This window comes from Ceratotherium simum, chromosome 31 (assembly GCF_057802395.1).
Source record: "Ceratotherium simum simum isolate JZ-2026a chromosome 31, ASM5780239v1, whole genome shotgun sequence".
In the NCBI taxonomy this organism is placed as follows: Eukaryota; Metazoa; Chordata; class Mammalia; order Perissodactyla; family Rhinocerotidae; genus Ceratotherium; species Ceratotherium simum.
The window spans coordinates 6,927,679-6,941,250 of record NC_141930.1 but is presented as its reverse complement, the minus strand read 5'-3'; the positions used below and the strand labels follow the sequence as shown (position 1 = coordinate 6,941,250).

General features: G+C 44.5%; 1 protein-coding gene across 1 annotated transcript in view; it reads right to left on the bottom strand.

The window, feature by feature from the left end:
* PAG1 (phosphoprotein membrane anchor with glycosphingolipid microdomains 1) overlaps positions 1 to 12,106 on the bottom strand; it is a 140,889-nt gene extending 128,783 nt beyond the window's left edge. Inside the window, exon 1 of the mRNA XM_087420402.1 lies at positions 11,939 to 12,106. The gene's annotated coding sequence lies outside the window, so the exon portion shown is untranslated. The remainder of the gene's footprint in view (positions 1 to 11,938) is intronic.
* Between the last annotated feature and the right edge of the window lie 1,466 nt (positions 12,107 to 13,572).

Sequence of the window (13,572 nt, the reverse complement as noted above, 5' to 3'; positions counted from 1 at the left end):
TCAAGAAAGAAAAAGCCTACGACCAGCAGATGATGATTCTCTGACCAGAGGCCTTGGCATATTATTGGGAGAAGAAAAAGAGAGAAATTCTGTTTACTCTCCTTGTAACTGCAGAGATGCAAAAGCCTTATTCTAATGCAAGGCTGACAGTTTTCAGGATATGTGGAGCTGTGAGAACACTTATGAGAAAGATCCAAATGCCAAATGGGCTATGGCTAGAAAACGGTATAAAAGAAGCATGTTCATTGCCAGCACTGGGCTGTTTATTATGAACTGTATCTAGGAGAAGAATTTTGAAAATGCTCTTGAATATGTATTAAAAGAAAAGATCTATAATAATTCAGGTCCTGACATGCTACTATTAGCTAATCACTCAGCCAGTTGGAAAGGTTAAGAACTGTGGTGGCAGAAACCATTCAATTAAGTGTAAGTTTAATACTTGGTGCTTTATTTTTCTCAACAACCACAATGTTTAGCAATCCTGTTCCAAACACCCCAGCACAAAGCCTGAAAAGCCATTATTCATATTGTACGCTCTTAAGGCGACTCCAAACTTTTTAGTTTCACTTCTACTCTGGGGATATTGAGCATTTCACTCTGAGGTTAAAGTTCAAAATGTACATTTTGGGCAAAGTGACTATAACATAACAAAGCAAAGAAAAAATATTCTTAGCAGTAATCCAAATATGTTTAAATATTTATCAAGATTTATCCTACTTTACTTCAAAGGAGCTTTTTTATTTAGGAAAACAAAGAAGTACACTTCTCAACTCCAATAATTCAGGCACTACAAACGTCACTATTCTCGTTTTCAACCACTTCTGTATTTCTTACCAATCTGTGACGTATAAGAAAGTAGACAGTAGACAGTTACATGTCAGTTCCTAACATCTGAAAAGAAAGCATATTTTTCTAAATTCTGTTTGTAAAAATATTTATATTTTTCTCTGTGTGCCTACTGGTAAACACAAGCAGGATTAGGGCTCTGAAATATTAAGCATGTAATACCTAAATCCACTAAAAGAAAGAACATACACAATATGCAAAAGCTCTCTATTCAATCAAGCCCTAACTGTACACATAATTATGGTATTCAAATTAGATTACTAATTTAGACATGTCCCAGCTTGTCAAGTATACACTGACATAAAAATGTGTGAATAAAATTTAATAGGAAGAAAAAAGAGGTAAAGAAAACTTAATTACTCTTTTTAGAAAATGAAAACTCCTAGTACATAATATTAAAATATACACTCATGGGGGCTGGCCTCGTGGCGTAGCGGTGAAGTGCTCACGCTCCACTGCTGGCGGCCGGGTTCGGATCCCGGGCGCGCACCAACGCACCGCTTGTCAGGCCATGCTGTGGCGGTGTCCCATATAAAGTGGAGGAAGATAGGCAGGGATGTTAGCTCACGGCCAGTCTTCCTCAGCAAAAAGAGGAGGACTGGCATGGATGTTAGCTCAGGGCTGATCTTCCTCACAAAAACAAATGTACACTCATGGAAAGATTAGTAGGAAACGCAGCCTAATTATTCATTTTGGTCGTGAGTAATAAATACAGTAGTGTCAAATCACTCAACAGATTTACTACAGATTACTAACTCCGTGCCCGGGATTATCATATTTGCATTTGGTTGAAATTGGGACACATGAGGCATGAAATGGCCAGATTAATTTTCATTTTACTTCATTTGAGTTTCCTCACATACTATTATAAATATAAAATGCAATAAAATCATATATAAAATACCATATTACTTTATATTGTTATTTAAATTTTTCTATGCCTACATTTTAATTTCTCAACTATCCTGGACGAGGCTACTACAATATACCATGTGTAATGATAATCACTAGAACTAAGATAAGTTTTATAAAACTTAAAAAAATTTACAAATGTATGGTTATTTTTAAAAAGCAGCACCAATAACAAAAGATCAACTGAATTGTGACTGAATGTCACAAATGGATAAGCCCTTTAGGCTTCAACTTTTCCTGCTAAAGCTAAAATGTAAAATTGGCACCATGAAGCTTGAAACTGAGATTTAAAGATAAGCACTGGTACCAGCATTTTGCTGCCTGCTAGAAATTGCTTTTGTCTGGAAATTGTCTTTTAGTAAGGCTCATAGATATTTTATGCAAAATAAAACACATCTAGCATCATAGATTTTTCAAACAGCCATAAAATTCCATGCCTATTTTACGATTCTAACATTACTGTATATTAATAGCTAATATTTGCTTTAACAGTAGCAAAATTAGGTAAATTGTAATTTTAGGATATCAGGAGCCAAAATACAAGTTGTAAAACTAAAATAAACCCTTTAGATTTATCCTGCATCATTTTACACTACTTAAGAAAAAGACAAATGCTTTAATACTTTGGCAATAAATGAGTAACATAATAGCTGCTTTGGCAAGATAAAGCAAGCTGTATCATTTAATGTATTTGGAGAATTCAAGAATGATATTATAAAAGGAAAACCAATAGTTTAAACTTAATTTGGCTGATTTTTATTTCATGCACATGCACACATACATGTACACACAGAATGCTTCCCACATCCAACAGCCATTGCAGCAACTGGAAAACAAATTTCCACTGTATCACAAATAGCAAGCAGAACTACAATAATTTTGCAGTTTAAACTATTGACTCTTTTATTGTATAATACAGATGCTTTTTTAAAGTTTTTTTTTTTTTTTTGGTGAGGAAGACTGGCCCTGAGCTAACATTTGTGCCGATCTTCCTCTATTTATTTTTGTACGTGGGATGCCGCCACAGCATGGCTTGACGAGCGGTGTGTAGGTCTGTTCATGGGATCCAAATCCTTGAACCTTGTGCCGCTGAAGCAGAGCACAGGGACTTAACCACTACTCCACCGGGCCAGCCCCTAAACTTTTTAAGATGAAAGAAAAAGATGTTTATTTTGTGAAAAACGATTTCCCCCCGGTCTAACTTAATCACATACATTTGCATAAATAACCTGTGGCCCATCAAATAGAGGGTCTGCAGCCAACACGGTTTCTACAGTTGGTGCCTGAGCACTTTAATGAAAAAACCTCTTAAGTGTTCCACCCCCTAATTTTTCTTTAGTAGCTATTCATGAAGACACAGGCAAGATGATGGCGAGCCCAGAATGCCTCACCTTGGGTCCTAGGAACTCTACCACTTGTTAGCTGTCCTATCAACATGCGGATTTCCGAACCCCATACCTCAGTTCCCTCTGCTCTACAATGGGAGTAATTCTGCCTTTAGGACAAAATGAGCCAGGACTGAAATGCATGATATTAACTAAAACACATGGTAATTATTCCCATCATCCCAAAATACTCCAGTTTGTCTATAACACAATGAAGCCTGTTTTTATAAGACAAGTCAAAATCATAGGAAACTGTACTCAATATATCTCAAATAAACCAATGAGCCAAAGGGCTCATTAATAACTACAAAAGGATTGGTTCAAGCGTCCAAACCCTCTGAAAATCCTATGGCCATGACAGAAGCTTCGTTTTGTAAACTGTCAAATACTGTGTCATTCATCACTTTCCCTTTCGGTGTGCTCATTCTGGAGAACCAAGCACTTTATGCACCAAGAAAGTGATTCTTTCATTCTTCCCACGTTCCCAAGTGCCCATGTTCTGCTGTCAACGAAGGAGAAAAATGAATGGAAGAGGAAAACAAGAAATGACAATTCTATCCTATAGGCAGCTTGAGATCCAGGATCATGCTTTATTCATGATTTTATTTCTTATTTCTTTATTTTACCCCCATCCCCACCCACTTTCCACAGAGTAGGTCTTCATGTTTATTGACAGGCACGGAAAGCTATATGAGAAATCGCCACCATCATCTGTGAAGATACAAGAGACTTAACAGTCAGAACTGTCCCCTTGCTCTCTGCCTTTTCTTTCTATTTCATTCCTTTTGTCACCCGCCTCCCATTCCATCAAGCAGCTCGCTCTGCTTTGCCTCTGGCTTCTGCCACTTTGTGCCCAAGCACTTGTCAAAAAGTTCCCTCACTTAATCTTACTATCCCATCTGCTCGTCTTCTGCCTGCCACCTTGGCCTTCATCTATTTTTTCATTCCACGCCTTCTCTGAGCAGATCACAACCTCAAAATCAACTTCAAATACACAGAAGACTTGCAAACCTATATTTCCATGTCAGCCTCTGTCTTGAATTCCAGAACCCCAGGCGGGTACAACTGTCAACTGAATCTCAAGCCTGGTTGTTCCTCCGACGCCTCACATTATATAAATCCACACCTGAATTTGTCATCTTCCCCTGCAAACTGTGCCATCCTCTGTATTCACTATAGTGACCAATGGTGCCTCTGTCCATTCAATTACCCAGGCCAGAGACCTGGGAGTCATCTTTAAAGTTACCATCCCCTCCCACTCCTCTCCCCACTCTTATCAATCTAAGTTCAGACCTTAAATCCACAGTAGGGTTCAACAGCTTTTTTACACAACTTCTCTTTTCTGCCCCCCATCCTCACACCCCACCCATTCTCTGCAGTACACCCAGAGCGATCATTCTAAAAGAACAACCTAAAGTGCTCAAATTCATCTGGACCAAATATGGCTCACAAGACCCTTCTGAAAGTGGCTCCAGCCTCTGCTCTCCATCTCCTGGCTCATCTCTGCCCCTGATGTGCACCAGCCCCACGGAACAGCCAGCTGTTCCGCAGACACCCCACTGTCTCCGGCGCCTTCACTGCACTGTGCTCTCTGGTCCCTCTGCTCAGAACAGTTTCCGCCAGCCCACTCCCACCCTCAGCTGCCTCCTCCCCGCTGACTTGCTTTTCCAGGCTCAGATCCAGCCCTACTTCCCAAGGAAAAGTCATCCCTTGGGGTCAGGTACCCAGACAGAGCTCGGCATCCTTTATGCACTGGTTACAGTTGCTGCTTGGTGTCTTTTCCCCTCACGAGACTGAGATTTTTGAGGGCAGTGAGAGGAATCTTCTTACGTCTGAGGCTTCATCACCCAACAACATGCCTGGTTATCATATCAATATATATCTGGGGAACGCATAAATGAGTAAACATCACTCCAAGCAAATGTGACTCCAACACTGCTGAGCTGCTAGTGATTGATTACGTGTGAATGAGAAGTTCACAGCTCTCCTTAGACGGTGTCAGGGGAGAAATAATAAGGCCTCTCGGGTTACAATTCCCAAGTGCTGAATGCAGAGGTTGTGGTGTTCTTGTGTGTAGCTATGTTACACATTGGCTTTTTTTTTTTTTTTAATAATTTTATTTATTTATTTTTCCCCCAAAGCCCCAGTAGATAGTTGTATGTCATAGCTGCACATCCTTCTAGTTGCTGTATGTGGGACGCAGCCTCAGCATGGCCAGAGAAGCAGTGCGTCGGTGCGCACCCGGGATCCGAACCCAGGCCGCCAGCAGTGGAGCGCGCACACTTAACCGCTAAGCCACGGGGCCGGCCCTGGCTTTTTTTTAATTAAAAAAAAAAATCATTGTCTTGTGTGGTTTTATTGCCTCTGACTTATTACATGAGCTGCCTCAACATTCAGGTTTCCCAATAGCTTCAGCATGTTCAACCAGAATGGGGGTGATGGAGGAATGAGTACAGGTGCAGGTGAAGGGCTGGAGTGAGCAGAAGCAACATTAACAGTAATGATCAAGTCACAAATACAGTGAGAGCAGATGCCCGAGCACTTACCTGATCACCCTTCATTCCTCAGAGAATAAATTCACAGAATGGCTTACCTATGCAACCCTGGGGCTTTCTAAAGACTAAAATGACAGATGACAGCAATGCTGACTTAGTCACACCTTTTTAGAAAATCAATTAAAGCTGATCACTTGTAAATGAATATATGATATGGCATGTAGGGATTAGGTCCTGTGAAATCAGAAAGGAAGGTACAAAGCCACTACTGATCAACTAAAAGAACATTTTTTTTTACTTGCCTACTCCATCAGGTTCACAGGGTTTCAAGTGCTCCGTATTTTAAGTGAAGGCCCCCCGTGAGGCCAAATTTCCCTGTCCTTTGCGAAAAAGTCTACATTTAGAAAACTGGATTTTTCATAAGTTTTTAGTCACCTACAGGTTTGAAAATTGTACAGTCTTATAAAATCAAGGAGGGGGACAGGATGAGACATCAATAAGATATGCTAAAATACTATAACAACAACAACAACAATAACTAAAACCCCAGGGGATACGAAGAACTTATTGAACAAATGTTGGCTCCTGTGTAAAATTGGAAAAATAGAGGACAGGGGGTTCAGGGGAAGCATTTTGAAAATATTATAAGTTGGTTTTAACTTCTGTCTTTTTTTTGTGTGTGTGTGAGGAAGATCAGCCCCATGCTAACATCTGCCAATCTTCCTCTTTTTGCTGAGGAAGACCGGCCCTGAGCTGACATCCGTGCCCATCTTCCTCCACTTTATATGGGAGGCCGCCACAGCATGGCTTGACAGGCAGTACGTCAGTGCGCGCCTGGGATCCGAACCGGTGAACCCCGGGCTGCTGCAGCAGAGTGCGCGAATTTAACCTCTTGCACCGCCGGGCCGGCCCCTTAACTTCTGTCTTTTTACTCTGCATTTGGACTGGAGTGAGCGAGGCTATGACGCAGACGCGGAAGACTGATGCAGTGTTCCTACTGTCAGCAACACACTTGAACCCTCTTTGTTAGACACATGTATTCATTTACTTTAAAAACCATAGTCTCATTGTGAAAGACACATGACACTGTTGTAGTAATGTTCATTACTGATACTTTTTTGATTTAAATAAACTTTAAAAAAAAAAAAATCACCTGAGAAAATCTCAGGTCTCTGCACTTCCCTTTCCTTAATGGGAATGACGCAAATCTATGACCCCAAACACAGATAACGTGAACAGGCCTCTCCACGGCGTCCATTATCAGCTGACGCCTTTATCGTTCCTATTTCACAATGCTAACACGCGGTCTTCTTTTCTGAGCTCGTTGCATGAACTAAGCTTAAGCTCTTCTTCCACAAAGACAAGGAGATGACACTATCTGTGCAGTCAATGCCGGCTGCTGGCCGTGGGCAAGAAGGTGGGCACACACCTCCCCACCATCCCTCCAGCCCTACCCCAGGTCATTGTGGGGACCACTGGACACAGCACAGAGTTATTCTGAGAAGCCCAATATAGGACATCTATGCAACATAGTCCAACTATCACGTAGGCTCCAAAATTGGAGGCAGGAGAATGCTCTGTAAGGACGTCAGGCCTCGTCACACGGCTGTGGGCACCAGTCTTGACTCGGAAACTCACTAGCGTAACCTTGGACATGTACCTTGACCCTTTCTGGGCCTCAGTTTCCACTTTTGCAAAAATGGGGGTAATAAAGCAACTACCACATAAGGTCACTATGAGGATTTAAGTAAATTCTGCACGGAAAGTTGTCAGCATGGCAGCCAGCACATGGTAAGCGCTCTGTGTTCGCTATTCATTCCAATTCTTATCCAGAAGGCAGACCAGTAAGGACCAGAAATGTGGCAGATAAATCACGCTCGGAGCTATCTTCCTCCCACACCCACCCCAGCTCTCAAACTCAGCAGTGTCCCAGCCTTGAGGGACGGTCTCTGTCATGTCGCATGTGAATTGCTTGCTTGTATAACCAGACACTTGTATAACCCCCCAACACATCTCCCACGGATATATGAGGCAAGAGCTCTAGAAATATACTCAGCTCCTGACTCCCCAAGCCCAAAGTGAAGATAATTCAAAATAGTAGATACGACTGGGGAGAGTAAATGATCCTCATTCACTTACGTCCATATTAAAATCAGCTTGCGTTTCTTGTCCATGTTGACAGCAAGAGAAAGCTGGATGTCAGAGCAAAGTTATTTGGAGATTTAGAAGTGGCCCCAGATCGGCCAATAAATAGATAACACGGACAAGAAATAAAACAGAACTATATGTAAATTCTGAAGAGTATATTATGGACCCAGCTTAAGTCACAAAATTGATCGGGGAAGATTTTACTACAGAATAACCCAAATTGCAGGAGCAGCTGAAATATAAGTATTGATTGAGTGGAAGGGAGCATCTGTATTCTGAAAAGGAGGGATAAAATTGAAATAGAAGATACTTCAGAGGCTTGTGGAAGGACTCCTCTGATGGCAAGGACTCTTTCTGGCACACAGTGTCTGTAGCATTGTGTCACCAGGCACACCGAGGCACCCTTCTGGAAGCTCACTCCTAGGGTGTGTTCATTTTATTTTATTTTTAATTGAGATATAAGTGACATACAACATTATATTAATTTCAGGTGCAAAACATAATGAATCAATAGTCGTATATATTGCAAAATGATCACCACAACAAGTCTAGTTAACATCCATCCATCACCACACACAGTTACAAATTTTTTTTCTTGTGATGAGAACTTTTAAGATCTACTCTCTTAGCAACTTTCAGAGATGCAATACAGTGCTATTAACTACAGTCACCAGGCTGTACAGAGAGTTCTGATTTTAAAAAAAGAAAGCCAACTTAGAACATCTACCTTGAGGCACCATTCAGTGATAGAACACATTAGCTAAGAGGTTTAATGAAATACTAAATCAGTCTGTGAGCAGTCTGTTGCCCGTGTGCCTCATACAGAAATCACATTTTAATATCTAGAAAATAAAATAAATATTTACCAAAGTGTCAGAACACTGTGAAGTATCTGGATGGTACCCTAAGAAAGCCACAGAAAATGTGGCCTCTCTATCATTCCCAACCTCTGGAAGTCAGGTGAGAAGTTCAACAGGCTGTGGACTAGACTTTTAACAAAGTACTGCTCATACAGGACCCCAGAAACTGCTTCTCACAACACCGAACCAAGGCCTAGAGGCAGCGTGCTTATTTACTGTGGAGTACACATCATTTCCATTTTTGAACATACAGGACAACATGCAGCAAAGTGCAAGGCCTCTCTCTCCCTCTGCCCCGGGGGAGTGCTCCAGCAGGGGCTGAACTCATGCGCAGGGATGGCACTGTTTATGGACCCAGCACTGCTGCTTGCGGTGGTTTATGAGGCTGCGTGGACGGCTGCAGCTACCCCTGCAGGCAGGAAACAGACCGGGGAGCACCGTCCTCCAGTGTGCACGGTCACATCACGCCAATTTTTTCTTGACTCACTGAACACATGAATAAGGAAGTAAAAAGCAACGGAATCCACTTTAACCCGAAGCAGAAAACTCACTTCACCTGCTGTGTCTCTACCACTTGCCACGGTCGGCGAGTTCTTGAACAATGGTTCTGCTCCTGGTCACAGAGATCTAGGTTGACAATAATAGCTCCTGGTCACAGAGAACTACTTGTGAGTGCTGTGAAGCACTTTGTATACTTTAATGCTTAACTTAAATTTCTTCATCTGTAAATTGAAGGTAATGATGCACCTATTTCATTATGTTATTAAGAGGATTAAAGGAGAACAGATGGAAAAAGGATTTTGCAAGTTGAGGCAGCAGGATCAAAAAGATGTGAAACATACAGACATGGGTTAAAATCCCAACGCCGACTTCCACTAGCTGACCTCGATGAGCTCCAGTTTGCTCATCTCCAGAGGGGAAATGAAGCCACCCACCGCAGTGAGGAATTGAGGGAGACACTAAGTCAAACCCCAGCTGGCGTCTGCATCGCTAGGAGGTGTTCGATAAACGTTAGTACCCTCACTCCTATTATACATGTGACCTGCTTCTGTTCACCTCCATCAGCAGCCATTCAATGTCCATAGTATCCAAAGGTACATTTCCTTTCATAACAATGACACTGTCACACAGTTTAACAGGCCAGTTTGATATGCCAGACGCTGGGTCAACAGCTTTACGTCTATGCCCTCATTTAGTCCTCAATCCAATCCAATCACGTACGTGCTACTCTCATCCCCACTTGACAGATGAAGACACACCGAGGCTCAGAGGTCAGGTAACTTGCCCAGATTCAAAGAGATGGTACCAGAGCCGGCAGCCCAGCTCCCTAGTCTATCCTAACGATGATGCAAAAGTGCTTTTGGAGGTCAACCTGTTTGAGAGTCCATGCTTTGATTTATCTCTCCTAGAGATCAGCAATGGATGCTCTCACCAACTACAATGTGTTGACTTGACTAACTTTTGAAATAACATTTTGTGTATTTTCTTAGAATTCTTTAAAAAACTCTGATGTTTTTAAATGAGGTGCCTATAACTAGTTCATCTTGTTCAATATGCTGGAATACCATAAATAAATATCCTTTTTCTCTCAAGACTACCTATATAAATCTTACATTAAAATATACCCCTGAATTTTGGTTTAAACAAGTACTACAAGTCCAAATCAAAAAATTAGGGCAGTCTTGGGGCCAGCCCAGTGGTGTAGTGGTTAGGTTTGCACGCTTTGCTTTGGTGGCCTGGGGTTCACAGGTTCGGATCCCAGGTGTGGACTTACACACCCCTTATCAAGCCATGCTGTCGCGGTGTCCCACATATAAAAAATAGAGGAAGATGGGCATAGATGTTGGCTCAAGGCCAATCTTCCTCGGGAAAAAGAGGAGGATTCACAATGGATGTTAGCTAAGGGCTAAACTTCCTCACCAAAAAAAAAAAAAAAAAAATTAGGGCAATGTTATCTGTTTTGTTAAACTAATGACTACTATATCAAATAATCTGAATAGTCTCCTTATTTCTAATATTCCCTGTCTTAACAGTTACTTCAGTACTATACAGTATTTCAAAATATTCCTTTTACAAAGTTAGTCAACTCAAACATTAAATATCAATGATGATAATCTATTGCTCTGCTTTAAAGGAATCTCTGGGGGACAGATAAGAAAGAAAGGTTAAAGAATTCTATCCTTCAAAGTAGGACAGGGCAGCTACCTATAAATCATGCTCTTTGTTTATTAAGATAATTAAGCCCATTGGTACACTTAACTTTCAGACGTTTAACTCTCAACAATTGTCTGGCATGAACAATTTCCACTCTTTCTAAAACAAAGGGGATGTGTTCAAAAGGGGTCCTCTGCAAGCTCTCTGCACAATGCATGCTATTTTAAAACATGATTTATGTGTCTAATATCCTGGAGATGCCTTGAAAAATATACTGGGTTTTTCCTCGCAGGCTCCCTATTAGGAGAAAACACTCCAATTTGAAGAGCGCACTCTGTTTCAGACTACAGGCGGCTATATCATGTCAGCATTTTCATTAAATATTGTTCAAGCCAGAGCTTAAGCAAATGGAATGGAGGGCCACAGCTGCAGCCACTGCAGAGGCAGAGTTCTCCCTATGGGAGGCTTACATAAGAGTCGCAGGACAGTCAGGGAGAAACACAAGGGTCATCCTCTGAAGCCTATTTCTTTAAGACTAGCCCGCATTCTTAAAGTGCATGAAATCACATCCACAGAGTGGATTTCTCCTTTTCTTTGCCTTATAGCACAGAACGCTGGAGTGACATGTAAGTTGTTTTTTCCCTAAAGGACTGGGATCCAATTAATGGAAACGTTGGCAACTTCTACCTAGGGGAAGAGCCAAGTGGGATGCGCGGGAAGCCTGGAGGCCTGGGAAGGAACGGCTTAGCTCCCATCCCCAAAGGTCCAGCGCATCCAGGAATATGACAGGAGTCACTCCCCTGAGGACTTAGGACAGAGGTGACAAGACCCTGCACGCACTCCCAAACCCGCAACACACACACACAGAGTCAAGAAGCTCGGAACGTGCATTCGGCAGCAGGCGAAGTGCCCTCGGAGCACCTGTCCTCTTAGAGCACATTCGTCAGAGGCCGGAGCCACCCGCCCCGGACTGCACCCTCTCCCCGCGGCCGTGTCCGCTTCTCCGCACCCCGAACTCCCCAAGCTGGAGCCCCGCTACCCAGCGGTGCCGCCCCCTCCTCCCACAACATGCAGATCATAAAAATGAACCTCCTCTTCCCGCGGCTCCCTCCAACTTCGGAAACTACAGCCAACTTACCGGGACGCGGAGACGGGAGCCTCCCCGGGGGCCCGCGCTGCCCGGGCGGCGCTGGGCGCGGGCGAGGCGCGGCGCTCTGCACCAGCCGCCGGGGCTCCGCCGTGCCGGCGCGGGGACCCGGGCAGGGCGCACCGCCGGCGGCGGGGAGGCGGCGGCGCCCAGGCGGCACCGGCCGCGCGGACCCGAGCGCGGCAGCCGCCGCCGACCCCGAGCGCGTCTCCGGCTCCGCGGGGATCGCGGCTCCAGCAGGGCCGCGGCCAGGGAACAGCCGAGGCGCCGGCGCCCGCAGAGCCGCCAGCCCGCTCCGGGCGCCGGGTCACATCGCCGGCGCGCGCGGGCACCGCAGCGCGCACCGAGGATGACAGCCGCCGAGGCGCAGCGGCCGTGCGGGCGCGGGCGCGAGTGCGCATGAGCCGGCCCGCTGCGGCACGTCACCCCGCGGGAGGGGCGGGCAGGGGCGGGGAGGGGGCGCCGGCCGGGCGGGGCCGGGGGACCCGGGCGGGGCCGGGCGCCCAGGGCACGGGAAGTCTCCCGCCTCGAGGGTGGCCGGCCTCAAGCTGGGCGCTGGAACTTGTTTGTCCCCAGAGTCCATTGTGCCTTAGGAACCACTGTTTACTCTCAGCGGTCCAGAGCACGCTGGGCCAGCCCACAAAAGCCGGTGTAAGTCAGGGTGTAGCTTAACCTTAGAGGGCTCGATTTAGGGACAATGGTCCTCCACCTTGGCTGAAGGTTAAAATAACTCGGGAAGCTTGTAAGAGCCCTTTGCCCCGGCCGCACCCCGGAATCCAGAGCAAGTACGTGAGAATCTCTGGGTGGGGCCCAGGTATCTGTAGATTGTAAAGCTTCCCTAGTGACGCCGAAGGAGGGGTATACAGCAGAGCTGCTCAGACCGTTAGTGGGTGACAACCTTCTGGGCATTTTTGTTTAAATGCAGATTGTGATTCAGTAGGTCTGGGCGCTAAGGGGAGACTCTTTATTTCTAACAAGCTCTTGGATGATGCCAGCGCTGCAGGTCCAGACCGCCCCATCCTTGCTGCTCAAAGTGTGGTCTAGAGGCTGGAGCAGAGCTTCTGAAACGTTGGTCTGCGTGAGAATCACCTGAGTAGCTTTTCAAAAATGCAGGGCACATTCCCACGCCCTGCACACGGAGGTTCTGGTGCAGCCGCTGGGCAAAGGTGGGGCTCAGGAATTCCAGTGCTAAGAAGTGCTCTAGACAAGTCCGATGTAGGTGTTACGGGGACCGAACTTCAGAATATTAGACCAGTAACCTGGAGTTGAGAATAAACTTTTGCAGGAATAGAAGTAAGGACATCTGACTCCAAGTCCAAGTCCAACTGGTGTTTTGTTTGACTAGTCCAAATTTTCTACGATTATTATGCATTATTTTATTTAGTAGGAAAAATATGTAAATCATATTAAACACACACACACAACACACACTCTGTATTCATTACACATATTGTTAAAGGAGGCTTAAAGTTGGCGGGGGAAGAAGGATCATTAGGAGAGGAGGTGTCGGAATAGGGAGCACAGTGATGGAGTAAGGGATTTGAGATGGCCTGGTAGATAATGTGTTGCAAGGGGAAGCTTATATAGGAGGAAGAAACCTTGGGCTCAACCTAGAGCCTGGACAG